Consider the following 16,751-nt stretch of genomic DNA (forward strand, 5'->3'; position numbering starts at 1 on the left):
CTGATAACAAAATGACGTTTTTTAGAATTCACTCTTATTACTATTGTTCATAAACTCAATAATCTCAAAAGATTATCAACATTAAACCATTTTTAAAGAAACTTTACTATATAAACTGTGAATTTTAGGTAAATGTGTTGTCTTTATCATCTTCAGGTTCAAATTAAACATCAGTAGATTGGTAATATTTAAGAATGAAATATATGCCTGCCAAATAATATGTTGTTCCAATAATGGAACAAACAGAAGATAAAGAAAATAAGCATTTTAAAAATGGATTTAAGGGGCTTCCCTGGTGGCGCAGTGGTTGAGAGTCTGCCTGCCAATGCAGGGGACACGGGTTCGTGCCCCGGTCCAGGAAGATCCCACATGCCACGGAGCGGCTGGGCCCGTGAGCCATGGCCGCTGAGCCTGTGCGTCCGGAGCCCGTGCTCTGCAACGGGAGAGGCCACAACAGTGAGAGGCCCACGTACCGCAAAAAAAAAAAAAAAAAAAAAAAATGGATTTAAGCCTTTTAAAAAAAATTCTAAATAAATAAATATATATATATTTAAAATATGTTTTACATATTTGGTAGGTCCTAGAATTTTTATCCCTTTTTTAATAGCCTGCATCTTTTTGCACCTAGTAAGTGTTGGAGAAATCCATGTCAATTAGTTTAGAGTTACATTAGAGAAATAGTTCCATTTTACATTCCCTCCTGCTAAGCAAATGTTATTTATCATATTCCATAACAGCTCACAGTTTGTTATACATTAACTGCTCATTCTCTGTGCCAATAAGACTGTGCTGGAACAGCAAATGAATTTGGTACGTTCATTTAAATGATTCTGCAAACCACAGGCTACCCAGTTGTCTAATGATAAGAGAGCCCCAAAGCCACCTGATCACCATTATACTCCCTTATATTTTTGGGCTAGCATGGTCAATACTGTCAGGATCTCAACACTGAGAAGAATGAGAAGGAAAAGTTTACCTCAGACATAATCATGAAAAGGGGCTTTATTAATTCAGGCACCAATGGTGATATGGCTAGACTGGAAGGAGAATGGAACATAGGATTTGAAGTGCTTTATCTGCTCCAAGACCAATGCTGGTTTTGGCACTTCTTTCACTCTAGTGAGTTGCAAAAAAAACAAGCAGGTGCTAGCAATCTGAGAGACCACATGCCAGCTACAGCTGCTTCAAACTGATTCAATTACATCTGCCTGAATAGTCCCAGGACATCAAACCAGTTGAAGAGATCTTTAGGTTGCAAGGAGACCTAGTCTATCCTGAGACAACCACCTGCAAAGCTCCACATTTGGATAAAAGTGATCATTCTATCGCCAGGCACAGGAAAAAAGACCGGAGTGGGAGGGAGGGGACATGTGATTTTAATTCACTTTAAAATTAAAAATTGGTTAGAGAGAGCATAAAAGGTCTCTTTGAATTTTCATGTCTAAAATCTGAGAGTAGCTGAGGTCTTAAGGATACTTAGAAACAGCCTGATTTTGTGATAACATTTCCCAAATCATTGGGTACAGCAAGCACATTTACAGAACATGCTCTTGGGATCCGGACTTCGCTCCAAACCTTGTTTGTACAAAAAGGGGCCAAGCAGCTGGGAAATTCTGGAGTGGAGTGTGTCCTCATTAGTTTCCATCTGCCACCAGAACTCAGCTCATGGCAAGTTTGGCTAAGTCCTGGTGTACTCAGGTCCAAATGTGGGTCAGTTTTAATTACACTATACAGAATCCAGTGTGCAGTTTTTAAATCCTTATTATACAGCACAGAGGAATGGGCAGCTCTCCAGCTAATCAATTTTTTAAAAGTACATATATAAAAATGTTAAACCAGGCTAGACAGACAGTGGATGGAAAAAAGTCTTATAAATGAGTACAAGGGTTACTTAAGAGAATTATTAGTGAAATTGGGTCATGAGCAAGTCTGCTTTAAAACTTCAAAGTGAGAACAAACTGTTCCAATGGTAAGATAGAAAACTTAAAATAACGTGCACACTGCCCCTTGCTCCTCAGTGTGAATGAGTAACAACAAGGCTGTGGCCAGTTTATAGTAAATACCTATGGCAGCACTGGCTTTCACGTAAGCAGAGATATTTCTTATTTTATTATTCTTTACACTTACTCCCTTTCAAGGAATAACTCATGGCAGGGATTGTAAAAAAGGGGAAAAAAATCACAAACTACCTGTTAAGACTGAAAACAAAGATGAAAGAGAGGAGCGAGAGAAAGAGAAGGAGAGCAGAGTACACACGTGTTGAGAAGCAGACTCTGAGCATGACTTTGCTCTCAATGCCATCCACACAAACTGGGGCCAGAATCAACCCATGCAGTTCATGTTCAGAATCCATCCTGTCCGAAAGCTTCATCAGGTGCAGAAGAGCTAAGACACTAAGGCTTCAAAGACAAGTGTCAGCAAAAAATTCAGGAGTGAAGACGTAGGCAGTCAATGTTGGGCATTTATACGATAGAATAATGCACTATTTTTTATGGACAAAGTGTCCTTTGGCACAAGACCTAATGATAAAAAAAACAAACAACCTTAAACGCTCAATGTATTTTGGGGGCTTTTGACTGAGTTGTTATGAAACTTACCCATTAAAAAGGCAGAACTGAATTCTGTGTTCAAATACTAGCATTTAACATTTACTGGCTGTATAATCTTGGACAAATTGCTTATTCTTCCTGAGTGTAAGTTTTTGTTCACCTGTAAAATGGGGAAAATAACATCTACCTAATAGATTGTTGTAAGGATGATCAATAATAATATATATATATATATATATATATATATATATATATATATATATATAAACATCCCTCTGGAATATAAAAGCCACTCAGTAAATGTTAACCATTTTAACCCAACTGTTATGAGTTGAATCATGCCCCCCCCCGCAAAAAAAAAAATATGTTAGAGTCCTAACTCCAGTACCTCAAAATGTAACCTTACTTGCAGATAGGGTCTTTAGGAAGTAACCAAGTTAAAATGAGATAATAATTGAAGGCTCTAATCCAAGATGACTGATATCCTTATAAAAAAGGGAAATTTAGACACAGAGACAGATATGCATAGAGAGAAGACAACGTGAAGAGACACTGGGAGAAGATGGACATCTACAAGTCAAGGAGAGAGGCCTAGAACAGATCTTTCCCTCACAGCCCTCAGAAAGAACCAACTCTGCCAAAACTTTGATCTCAGGCTTCCAGAGTGAGAAAACTTCTATTGTTTAAGCTGCCCAGTTTGTGATACTTTGTTACAGCAGCCCTAGCAAACTAATACCCAACTAAATAAAAATTTCCTTAAGCATTAATGTTTACCTTGACTCATCATAGTCAAAACTGTACACTTGACTTTAGGCAAGTCAACTTTATTAACTCTACTGAATAATGGTCTATTTCATATATTATCTAGTGCTTTTTCCCTTATTTCTTTTCTGATTGCTGTTTAGGAAGATACTGTTGCAATATAAAAAGCCTGGCAGGGGGAAAAAAAAACTTGTTTATTACAATTAAGATTATCTAGTTTTTATTAGAGATAAGGGAAAATCAAATATACAAATTCACAAATCCACTTTTCTTATCAAGACATTTTACTACACGAATTTCCTTTTTGAGAGAAAAAGAAAGCCTTATAAAGCCATTTACTCATTGCCAACTCTGCTCACTAAACCTGTGGCTGCTTAGATTGTGAAAATCTTGCCAACAGAACCACCTTCAATTCACTAGGATGCATGTAAGAGTACATGGTTTAATTAGCAAGTATGGGTTCTTCATTGTTTACAAGATTAGTTTTAAGGGTATCTGACTTTCAAAAGAGGGGTGAAGTTGCCCGGGAGTTGTATCAGCAGCCCTTTCACTGCAAGGTACACTTCCATAGTCAACAGACATTTAAGTGGATGTGATTATCTTCATCTTGAGCTTTTCTTTAAACAGCCCCAGCTTCTACAGACATGTAGCATGTTCAGTTAGAAATGGTGAGTCTGGGACTTGCCTGGTGGTGCAGTGGTTAAGAATCTGCCTGCCAATGCAGGGGACATAGGTTTGATCCCTGGTCCGGGAAGATCCCACATGCCACAGAGCAACTAAGCCCGTGCACCACAACTACTGAGCCTGCACTCTAGAGCCCTCAAGACACAACTACTGAAGCCTGCGCGCCTAGAGCCCGTGCTCCACAACAAAGAGAAGCCACCACAATGAGAAGCCCGCAAACCGCAACAAAAAGTAGCCCCCGCTCGTCACAACTAGAGAAAGCCCTCATGCAGCGATGAAGACCCAACGCAGCCAAACATACATACATACATAAATTTATTTAAAAAAAAAAGAAATGGTGACTCTAACCAAGATGTATTGAGATACTCAACTGCAATCATCAAAGGCATAACTTTGCCAAAATTAACTTTCTTAATGGGTGAATCTTATACTTCCTCCAAATTCCTATACTGCCTATCATAACAACTTTTATATTTTAACAAGGGGAGAGAAAATAATATTTATGAAATACTAGTGTGTATTATGCACTAAATGAAGTATTTTGTATACCTAATCGACTTTAATCTTCACATCTATCGTTGAAAAGGTAGACACTGTTACCAACAAATTTTAGATAAGAAAACTCGAGTGTTAGCAAGGTTAGACAACCTTGATCAGGTCACACAGCTACTGAACTGTGGGACTGGAATTCAGTGAAGGTCATTTGAACTCCAAAGCTCCTAAGTTCAAAGTCAGGCAAGAGATTTAGAATCCAGATACCCTAACATATCATTAACTTTTAAGATGCTGAGTTATTTAAGGTATCCGCAGTCTCCTTTAAATCATCTGAAGTCACTTAGGTAGTAGATGTCTTGCTAAACGTGACTCAGTTTATTCTCCTTAAGAAGAAACCAGTTATTCACAAACACAAACTAAAAGGCTTCAATCAATTTAGATGAAATTAACCCCTTTATGAGAAAGCCTGAAGGTCTTTTAGATTCAGTGCAGTGATAGCTCGTCTTGTGGTTAGTATTCCAACAACTTGATATAGTCCATTTACTTCCTGGAGATAAGGAATCAACTCTCCAATCACTAGCAGAAAAAAAATTAACACTAATATTTTTCTACATGAGGTATCTCACACTAGACCAAGAATCCAAAGTTTTGGTTTCAAATTGTTACATCTCTCACCTACTATACTGTATAACCCTGACAAGTACATCAACTTTTCTGAGCTTATTTTCTCACCATGGATAAAACAAAGATAATAAATAGTTGACCATTAAGGTCCTTCAAGTTCTAACACTATGTGATTTTTAGGACTTCTTCTAAATCCCTAGAAGCAGAGGTAACTAGAGAGAACCTTTACGACAATCAATGTGACAATGTCCAGACCAGGGTACCTGCTCTCAGGCAAGTAGAGGGTCTTTCTTCAGCATCTAAATTGTAGTAGTGGTGGTGGTGGTGTTAGAAATAATAGTAGTATAGTAAGATTTATTGAGCACTTGCTACATGCTAAACACTGGACTAAGAATTTTATGTGTATTATGTTATATTTAACTCAACACAGCAATACATAAGGTAGATACTATTATTTTTCCAATTTTTCAAAGAAGTAACAAAGGAACAGAAAAATTAGGTAACTTGTCTGGGTCCATACTAATAATAAGTGGTGAAGACAAAAGGAGTTCTGCTGACATATCTTTGTTTCCTACTAGCCTGTATGCTCTTTGAGGGCAAAGACTTTATCTATTTAGCCTAGCTCAGGGTCTAGCAAATAGTAGGTATTCATTATTGTATGGAATAAAAGTAAGGAAGGAAATGAGGAAGGGAGGGAGGAAAAGAAGGGGAGAAAGAAAGAAATTATATCTAGACAGTCTATGTTCTCAATAAATATTGATTTTCTTCCTTTATTTCTTTAACCCTGAAATCACAGGGAAATCTGCATTTATGCTCAGGAATCCTAGGTGATTTCTCCCTCCTGGGTATTCCATACTGTAATTTCTAGTACAAGTCACTGAAGCATTTGCTATCATCTGGTTTAGTATTCTAGCTAATACATGTTCTTGGTTCATCTCTTAATTTCTAATGTTAGTCTAACAGAGGATATAGTTGATTCTACCAAACTAAGTTTCTGGGAAAAAAAAATAATGTCCCTGATATTGGCCTCTCACCCACCGGTGTAAACTAAGGTGAAAGAAAAACTGTTCCCAGAGGAAAGATACTTCCAAGCTTAATAGTACCCATGAATATCATCAAGCAGTGGTACTAAAATTTGAGAAGTCTAAACAAGATGTTTTGATGCAATAGATACTGGCTCACTTTGCTACCTCTGCCGTTGTTATGTGACTGCCTCATGCCATACAAAATGGAACTTAAGAGGGGCCTATCTAAAGCAGGTCGTAACTCACACTATTTTGACTCTACCTCTGCTTGGCTTCATATCTACTTATTTACAGTTAGAATTCAGTGAATAATAGAAACCATAATTATAAACATTATACAGCAAACACAGGGACCATTACTTCTGTTTAGCAAAACACCAATTTTTTAATATGATCTAATCTTACCAGGCCATAAGTCAACATACAGTTTATTTTTGTGTTTTCAATGAGATAGAATTAGGGTGGGGGTAGGGGGTTTGGGGGAGAAAGTGATTGCTCAGGAAACTCATGGCACTGCTCACATAACACAGAGATTTATTTATTCCTATACTGAAAATATTTCCAAGGTGACAAGTGACATAGTCATTGAATGCCTCAGCATTGTGCATAAAATAGGGATAATATAAAGACTTTTCTCTTTTTTATAACAAAGTGAATCAGCCATACATATATATATATCCCCATATCTCCTCCCTCTTGCATCTCCCTCCCACCCTCCCTATCCCACCCCTCTAGGTGGTCACAAAGCACCAAGCAGAAACTAACACACCATTGTAGAGTAATTATACTCCAATAAAGATGTTAAAAAATGTAATAAATAAATAAGAGTGGGAAAAAAAAAAAAAGATTTTCTAGACCCGGGGGGACTGGCCAGGTCCCCAGGGCTCAAGAAATTCTAAGACCTACTCCCTTTCTTATCGTAAAAAAAAAAAAGACGTTTCTCATAGTCAGCAAAATGAATACAAAGCACATTGCAAATAGTGTTATGGCAACTCTTGATTGTGACGGGGATCAATTCCTACATATTCATTTGCATTTTAAGGACAGAATTTATCAGTATTCTCATCTCCGTTTCATCAGCAGTATGAGAATTGAAGGAAGTCCATCAGGACCATCCACAATATACAACAAGTAACAAGTTTCTAGGACTCTTTATCCCTCCAGACATGTTTTATTCATACATGCATTCATTCAACATTTACTGACCACCTACTATGTACAAGGCATTGTATTAAGAGTCTGTGGACAACGTATATTTAGCTCAGTACCGATGTTTCCTACTCCCAAAGAGGTCAGTTAAATTCATATTATGGTAGTTTAAAAAAAACAGATTTAAATGGGTCAATAAAAGGAGAAGATACACAAGCTCTAAGATTTTATGTTACTAAATACTGATGGAAACTCTTTAGCATTTTTTTACTGAAGCATTTTTAGGAAGAATAATGCAGGTTATTTGAGTAAGTTTTCAATATTGGGAATTGGGTACTACCAAGTAAATTATTCAATTAAATACTTTGTTTACTGAGTTGCGACTTTTTCAAACTTTATTTATTTATTTATTTTGTCTGTGCCGGGTCGTAGTTGCAGCACACGGGATCTTTTAGTTGTGGCATGCATGCGCGATCTAGTTCCCAGACCAGGAATGGAATCCGGGCCCCCTGCATTGGGAATGCTTAGTCTTACCCACTGGACCACCAGGGAAGACCTGAGTTCTCACTTTTTATATTATATTTATAGAACTTTACTTAACTAGTATAAGATATACTCTGTAGTAGCTTGTCTATATTAAAAATATAGATATTTGTCAGAAAATATATAGAGCTATTACCCAAAAGAAACTTAACATCACTAACAGCAACACTTAGGGAAAAATATCAGGTGACTAGGATTTGATAGAATTAAAGGATGATATTCCAGCCTTAAAATTTACATCTGGATTTTAGCCCCTTTTCTAAGATCATTATTTAATTGTTGCTTTTTTTTCTCTCATTTCCACCCTACTGCATCAGAGGCACACGCACAAATCAAGAAATCATCTTACAATATACACTTAAATTTTCTGAATATGCCCCATGTGTCCACTAATAGCCAAATGCTTTCAAATCTGTTCAGCTAAATGGATCAATAACTACACCCAGCCTCACATAGTGGGGTTGCCAACATAGTGAAATTGAGCCAAACAGAAAGTGCCTCTATGAGGACAAAAATTATTATCAACCCATTTATCTTGAGAGATCTACTCTCCCCAGGTATCCTTTAAAGAAGTTAACATAAACATTATCTAGGGCAGTCATCAGCGGCTAAAAAAATATTTGATACTGAGAACGAAGAATTTGGATAAAATATTTGGGAGCTAAAATCAGTGAGTTTTATAATAAACCAATGTAATAGTTCAAAGTCTACATCAAGTGAGAATCTTTCAAACTCGAAGTACACAAAATACGTAACAGCACAAGCAAACTGCTAACAAGCTTCTCTGTGCTCTCAATCTTATGACACAGCTGCAAGCAACAATTGAGCAGGTGCAACCAAGCTTTTGAGAATTCCTGCCTGTTGCCCAGGAACCACAACACCACACAGTTGAGATTTTTAAACAGGTGCAAACATTTTTTTCCTGTTACTCTAGTGCTTGAGACAGTGAAGCAGACATCTGCAACTACTCCTTACCTAAAGCAACCACCACAGAAAATAAAAAGCAGCACAAAAAGTTTGAAAATAAAACAACAGTGTCAAAAACAGTGGTTTTGCAATAGTCTCTGACTGCACGTCAGTAGTTGCTTTAATAGTACTGTTCCATAAAACACTCTCTAATCTCTCTACCAGATGAATGCTTTGTAATTAAAATTATTCTGCTTCAACAAATCTTAGAAATGTTTATCTGATTCTTACAATAGAGTGAAATGCAAGGTATGTGTAAAATGTACTATCCTTTGACGCTGTCAATATTTGTAAGTACTCAAAAATTAACATTTTCACATTATGAAATATGTAAGCAATTTTAATACCCCAAATTTTAATAACTTGCCAGTTAATATACAGATTAATATAACTATAGGTAATTCATATACGTACCTGTGCAGCTATGGGGCACAAACAGACTTGCAATTTATCAGGTACTCTGAAATGTAAAACAAATATATTTTTTAAGTAAAAATGATTTTCTAAGTGCAGCCACTATTTATGCTGAGACATTCTGCAGAGAAGTAGAAAAGACTGCAGTTCTTAAATAGTTGGGTAATTTTATGTCTATATTTTCCCCATAGGATATCTCAGTTCACCCTAAATTCATGTGTGAACTATATACACACAGAGCATCCCGGAGCAGTGTGGTCAAAAACAAGTACCATGGCCTCTGAAAGGAAAATGCTTTCACTAGAGGATGAGACAAACACTTAAAAATGGTTTTTCTCTTTGGTATTCTTCCAAGACTATTGCTTTCCTAATACAAATATGACTGCTACTCTATAAAATGAAACCACTCAGATTCATCTCCACTCAGTCTGGATTTGTGTGGAAGAAAGGTGCTTTTGTAGAGCTCCACAAAAATGCATAATTAAATAAAAGTAAACTCGATGTTCATTAACTTCAAATTGCAACAGCAAATAGAAACGATATTGATCACTACAAGAGGGAATGCTAAAGCCACACTAAATGTGATGCCTCAACGCAACACACTTTGAGATAACTGCCAACAAAGTAGGTATTGATAAAGAAGTCCAGCTTAAACAAAGTATGCACAGTTCACAATTAGACCCGAAAAATATTTGCATGTAAGTGGAAACTGTATTGCAAAATGTAGCCTCTGAACTACTGTGACACTTAAACATGTTTCATAATTCTCTCTGAAAGCAAACTAAAATACTTATTTTATATACTTCTGAACATAGTTGATGATAGTAACATATTAAAGTCATTATATCTAGTTGATAATACTTGCTTAAAATTGTGTAGAAGAAATAATCAATTTTGATGATGACTCAATGAAACACTTCGTCATACACTTCTGATAGGAGTGTGAATTGCTAAAAATTTTCGGGAAAACTATTGAGTAATATGATCAAGAACTTAAAGTTCAGAATCTTTACTCAGTAATTTTAAGTCTAGGAATATATCTTACATAACTGAAAACCAACAGAGATTTATGTTAAAAAGGTAATTTGTATGATAGCAAAAAACTGAAACTAACCTAAATGTCCAACAGTAGAAAAATAAATAAAGCATAGCACATCCATATAAAGAAATATTTTTAAACAATTCACAAGGTAGCTTGTGGTACTATAATGTTTTATAAATATATAGAGTACCAACTGCATGAACATAATGAAATTGTGCAGCTGAGAGAAAAAAAACAAAGAACACACAAAAATATTAAGAGTGATTATATCTGGATAATAAGATTATGCATGCTTTTAATTTTTTCTTTTTAATTTCATGTATAGTTAATCTCTATGATAAACATTACTTTTATAATAAGAAAAATATTAGTTGTCAGGGGGGTAAGGGAAAAAAGTTTTAGAGTGCCATATGTAAGTGATAAATCTAACCTTCGTAAGTAAAATAAATTAATTCAGTCACACATAAAATCCACTAAGTATACCTACAGTGAGAAACTCATCCTTACTGGTTCCTCATGGGGGTATAGCCATGGTCTCTTTTATCCCACTGCTTTAGAATCTAAACCAGTAATTCAATAACAAATTTTTAATCGTCTTAGTAAAACTTCCTTAATTATGCAGAGTGAAATGATGGCAAGAACAATTTAGGACTACAGATCTCTTCAACCTATTACAAACTAATTTGTTCAATAAGTCAACAGTATATATAGTGAGCATCTATTGCATTCAAAGTTGTTCAGCATTATGATATTCTAAAAGACAAATTAGAAAACATCTTACCTTCACAGAACTAACAATTTAAAAGTGCTGGACTTCCCTGGTGGCACAGTGGTTAAGAATCCGCCTGCCAATGCAGGGGACATGGGTTCGATCTGGGAAGATCCCACATGCTGCAGAGCAAATAAGCCCATGCGCCACAACTACTGAGCCCGCACGCTGCAACTACTGAAGCCTATGCACTATAGGGCCCGCATGCCACAACTACGAGCCCGTGTGCTGCAACTACTGAAGCCAGCGTGCCTAGAGCCCGTGCTCCGCAACGAGAGAAGCCACAGCAATGAGAAGCCCGTACACAGCAACGAAGAGTAGCCCCCGCTTGCCGTGAGTAGAGAAAGCCTACGTGCAGCAACAAAGACCCAACGCAGCCAAAAAAAAAAAAATTTTTTTTTAATTATAAAAGAAAGATTTTAAAAAAATTAAAAAGTGCTGAAAAGTATGTACATAACACCTTCCTATTAATTTTGCTGTGAATCCAAAACTGACCTAAAAAAATAGTCTTAAAAAACAAACAAAAAACTAAACAAAAAATATGTACATACAGTTCACATAAAGATATAAACACAATACATACAGTTTAAGGCATTTGTGACAGATCTAGTGCACTTTAAGAAAACACATATCAGGTGGGGTTTTTTTTGTATTATTGAGCAAAAACGGATATTTAACACTCAACAAAATTCTTAAGTACGTGGATGTGTATCACTTATAAAATGCCCTAATAAATTTCTATAAGTATGTATTTTTTTACCTGTATGTAGTCTACTGTTTATTAATAGAGTTATATAATAGGAAACCAGGTATGAAAGAATACTGAGTCAATCTCAGATACCAGATGTATACGATTGTCTCAGATTATCTAAAGCCATATAAATATATGCACAATTATTAACAGGTTATAGTTATTTATTGTCAACCAAAGTAAATAAATGAATTAGTTGCTAACCTTGCCAAAGACACTACTATAACACCGCCTCCAGGGAAAGAAAAGAAGGTAAGGGTGGATAGACGAGTGCTGAGGGGATCTCTAACAACCAAAGGGGTGGTGGTGGTGATGGGTGGTGGATGTGAACCATTTTTGTTGTGCAGATAAATTAATGCAGCACAGAGTTTCTCTCCATGACAGTTCAGTTTCCTTGTGGCCTGTAACCATAATCAGCATTTGCCTCTCTGAAGCTAGTGTCACACGATGGTTCTGAGGTTCAGTCAATGGGGTCAGCCTGTTTGAGGCAGTGCCAAGTGGTAAGAGAAGCTATTGAAGTGATCAATGATCTGTGGGTTGGAGACAGCAGCGGAGTTATATGAGGTAGGGTGGTGGTTAAGTGATTAGGTTTTGCTATCAGAGAAACCTGGAATCAAGTTCTAGATCTCTCTTTTCAATTGTGTGATCTTGAGCGAGTTACATTTTCCCTGTCTGTAAAATGATAATCATGTTACCTACCCTATAGGATTGTTTGTGCCTATTACATGTTATAGGCATGTAAAGGAACTAGCACAGTACCTGCTATAAAGTAAACTTTGCTGAACAGAAGCTATTAGTACTGTTGTAGTTGTATGAGAAAAAGAGGGGATGTCTGTACTTTTAAGCTAAAGAGCTAAGCTAAAGAAGGAGTGAGGAGATAGAAAGACAACTTGCTCAAGATATCACTCTATATTCCACAGCTCATCCAAGAGCCAGTCATGTGCTGATGTTCACAGAGCATCTCTGAATCAGGAAACACTATAACAATATTAATAGCCAGGATAAGCAACCCTAACCTGCATTTTAAAGCACCATTTCTATTACTGAAGGGTAAGGCAGTAGGATCTAAGTAATACGTGCAGCAATACTGCCCATTTTCCTGAATGAAAAATGAAAGATCATTGTCTATACCTAACTGAAACAATCAGGAAATGGAAATATAAGGACAAAAGTGAACATAATTATGCAACTGGAATCAGGACCAGGTGTTGCAGACTCCTTAATGATCACACGTGAGCAGTATCACTTTTTTATGTATTCTAAAGAGACCCTGCAAATGACCTGAGCTCACATATAACACAAGGTTTGCAAATATAAGTAAAAAATATCACAGTGGGTTTTTCTCTCAGGGCTTGAAATACACAAATGAATGCATACTTATTTCTGTTTTGATTTGGAGGACAGCACAAATTCAGAATTGTTACATGATATCTTTAGAATCCATTGCAGTTTATATAATCCCTAGAATTGTTTGGGTCATATGAGGGTGAAGGTACTATCAGTACCATTCCAGATGGAGATATACTATAGAGGATTTTTTTTTTTAAGTTCTTTTCACTTCTAGGTTGGCACAGCTGTGTTCCCCAGTGGGAACTGAATAGGTCCAACTATATGTCGTGAAGTGCAAAAACGTTTATCTTCCCTTCATACTGGATGGGCCTGAGGCATTAATAAATCTAATACCTAATTCACTTAGGACACTGAAAAGGGCCTCGGCTGGGTCTGCAGGAGCAATGGCTCCATAAAAGAGCTCTGAATCTAAATTTAGACTAAAAAACATTTGCCCCACGACTGAGTAAGCATTCTTAGGAATATTTAGTGCTTTATATTTTAAATTTGACCTATTTTGAGAAAAGACACTATGTAATCCAAAATATTTTTATTTACTATGTGTTTACTTCTTCCAGACCCACAACTAATCTGGGTGCTCTATCATTATTATATTATTATAAAATATAGATTTTAATGATCAATAAAGACAATTTACTTTTTTTTAAATTGAGGTGCCCTAACCTCTGGAGTTTATCTGAACAGAAAGTCTATGAAGATTAAGAGAAATTATAATTTTAAAAGTAGGCTTGAAAAACTTGTTAGTTATGCTTATTTTTGTAAGTTACAGAGTTAGAGTTAGCCCTATCAGAAACAGGAAGAAAGAGAGGCAACAGTTATCTATTTATCAACCCTGTGAACTGGAAACAGATAAAGGGCAATAAGGAAGGAAAAGGAAATCATATGATAAACACCCGTTAAACCAAGGGCACAGTTGGTCTGTCTAGACCTTAGGTTAGACCAGCTCTAATAAAGCTACAGAATGTATGAAAAGCTAAGCTTATAAAATAATTCTATATTTAAATTTTCTATGACTATTGGCTACCATTTAAAATGAAACAATTTAATATCAAATTTTATGTATAAACATGATGAATTTGAACTCTCCAGTAGAAACCTGACCCACAATACACTAAATGTTAATAACTCTATCTTATAAGTCACACTTCAGAGTGTATTAAAGAGAAAATAGTCTTTTAATAGATGATTTTTATTTTTATTTATTTATTTATTTATTTATGGCTGTGCTGGGTCTTTGTTTCTGTGCGAGGGCTTTCTCTAGTTGCGGCGAGCGGGGGCCACTCTTCATCGCGGTGCGCGGGCCTCTCACTATTGCGGCCTCTCTTGTTGCGGAGCACAGGCTCCAGACGCGCAAGCTCAGTAGTTGTGGCTCACGGGCCTAGTTGCTCCGCGGCATGTGGGATCTTCCCCGCCCAGGGCTTGAACCCATGTCCCCTGCATTGGCAGGCGGATTCTTAACCACTGCGCCACTAGGGAAGCCCCAATAGATGATTTTTAAAAACTTAACTTCTTACCTTAAAGTTTAGGATCTAGTAAAGAAAATTAACAAAACTGGAATTTAGATAAATGTCAAGAATAATATTTTCAAAATATTCACAACCTGAAGCTACGACTATGGAAAGGATTTATTCTTATGAATGTGAAAATTCTACTGACTAGCTTGTACACATTCCTGAGGTCTTAATTTAAATATTACCTCCTCCAGAATCTGATGTCCTGTGCTTAAATCTTGTCATAATAATCATCACACTGCATTGTATTTGTCTTTCACATAAGACTGTAAACATAGGAACAGAGGTTTTGTCTTATTCACCATTATGTCATTAGTCTCTAGTACAGTACCTAATGGATAAATAGTAGGTATGGGTTAAATATTGGGTAAAGGAATGTTGAATGAGTTGTGTTATCACCTATTCCTGATGATTAAGAAAATTCACAGTGAAAAATTAAAGACTTGCATTCCTAAACAAATTATTTTTCAATCTTTAAAGGACTAATCTTCTAACCTCTTTTCTTTTACTTTTCCCTCTTACTTGTCCTCTTAATCAGTACAAAATTAGATGATCAGAATCTGAGTCTCAAATGTTAACAACAGATTAGAAAGCCTGGCTGGTTTGGCCCCAGGGTGGATAGGAGTCACCCAAATCTCACCCTTTAGCAGATACCTGGTACGGTAGAAGTTGAGACACAGAGTTCCCTTAAAGAGTTCTGCAGTTCCTAACCAATTGTGTGGTTCTTCTAAGTCTCTGAGAGGCTGGATCTGACTACTGTTCCTGAGACAGATTCAACCATTATTTTATTCTTTTGTGGAATTCATTACAGTTTGAATTATCCATGTGGTTATTGGTTTATTTGTTATTCTCTCGCTCCCTCACTAGGCTGTACATTCCATAGAGGCCACATTATTTTGTTCAGCACTCTATATCCAGGGTCTGGTTTAGTGCCTGACACACAATAAACACTCAATAAGTATTGGTCAGATGTGTAAATATGAGGTTCAGAGCAGCAGTTTTCAATCAAAAGAGACTGTAAAATTAGATAGGTAACAGCTACCCCTACTGTTATTTGCTCTACATTCCAAGTCTATCTGTTACATGGAAGACTTGATGCTGTATGTACTCTTTTATTATAAATTCTGTTCAATCAATGGCAAGTCCGGAAAACTTCAAAAGCAATACTAGGTAGGCTGTAGGCACAACGTCTAGACGAAGCAATGGAACCATTTCCAACTAGAAGTTTAGAGTTTGAATTCCAGCTTACTCAGTGTGTATCCTAGGGGAACTAACATAATCTCCCTAAATACTCAGTTTCATCTTATTTAAAATGGGGGCCTTTTATCTAGCATGCAGAGTTTTTAATGGTGACTGAATGAGATTGTACATATGAAAGCAACTACTAGTATAATTCATGGTATTTAGGAGAAGGGGCTTATTTACAAATTAGTTCTTTTGTGTTGGCCAGCCAGTGTCTGCAGCAAAATAGAGATATGATTTGACTAAAAGCCCAGGAGCAGACATTTTGGGTAGAGAAAAATGAAAGAAAAAGGATTCAAAGGCAAAAAAAAAAGTAAGTAGATGTGAGGGACAATAAGTAAAAAAAGCAAAAGACAGAGCAGCAAGAACATAACAGCACTTAGAAATGGAAAGACATTTTAACATGATAGAAAAATTGCCAAAAAAATCTATTAGCTTTTTCTTAGGTGACACAGCCTTCCCCACATATAAAATAATTGCTACCATTATAGTTAGGAGAAAAATCAACTGAAATGTACATTAAACACATATTAGAGATTTAACATTCTTCACTTGAATTCACATACTGGAAACTCAGCCTGTGTAAATATAGCCATGAACTTTATTATTTACTGTGGTAAGGTAATAGCATATCCTCCTCTGTGTACTACTTGCAGAGTTATAAAAGCCAAATGTGTACTAGCTCTTTAGGTACAATCACAAGGCATCAGAATGTAGAGTTAGGCCCTTTTTTGCATTTTGTGATCATCATACAGGGGCTACCAACACTGGAAGAGAAACTGGCTATCATGAAAACTTTATTGGAAATTCTTTTTTCGTGCTTAGTTACTTTCATTTTCTTACTACTGTAGTCAAACTACTTCAGCTCCCTCATG

General features: G+C 36.3%; 1 protein-coding gene across 8 annotated transcripts in view; it reads right to left on the reverse strand.

The window, feature by feature from the left end:
• The window catches only part of ZBTB20 (zinc finger and BTB domain containing 20), an 820,737-nt gene that overhangs the window by 562,514 nt on the left and 241,472 nt on the right, over positions 1-16,751 (reverse strand). For all 8 annotated transcript variants that reach the window (XM_022556467.2, XM_022556072.2, XM_022556534.2 and 5 more), the window contains one exon: positions 9,212-9,257. The gene's annotated coding sequence lies outside the window, so the exon portion shown is untranslated. The remainder of the gene's footprint in view (positions 1-9,211; positions 9,258-16,751) is intronic.

The sequence above is a fragment of the Delphinapterus leucas genome, chromosome 4 (assembly GCF_059928025.1).
Source record: "Delphinapterus leucas isolate spDelLeu-1000000601 "Yukka" chromosome 4, BTC_Dleu_Yukka2, whole genome shotgun sequence".
Classification (NCBI taxonomy): Eukaryota; Metazoa; Chordata; class Mammalia; order Artiodactyla; family Monodontidae; genus Delphinapterus; species Delphinapterus leucas.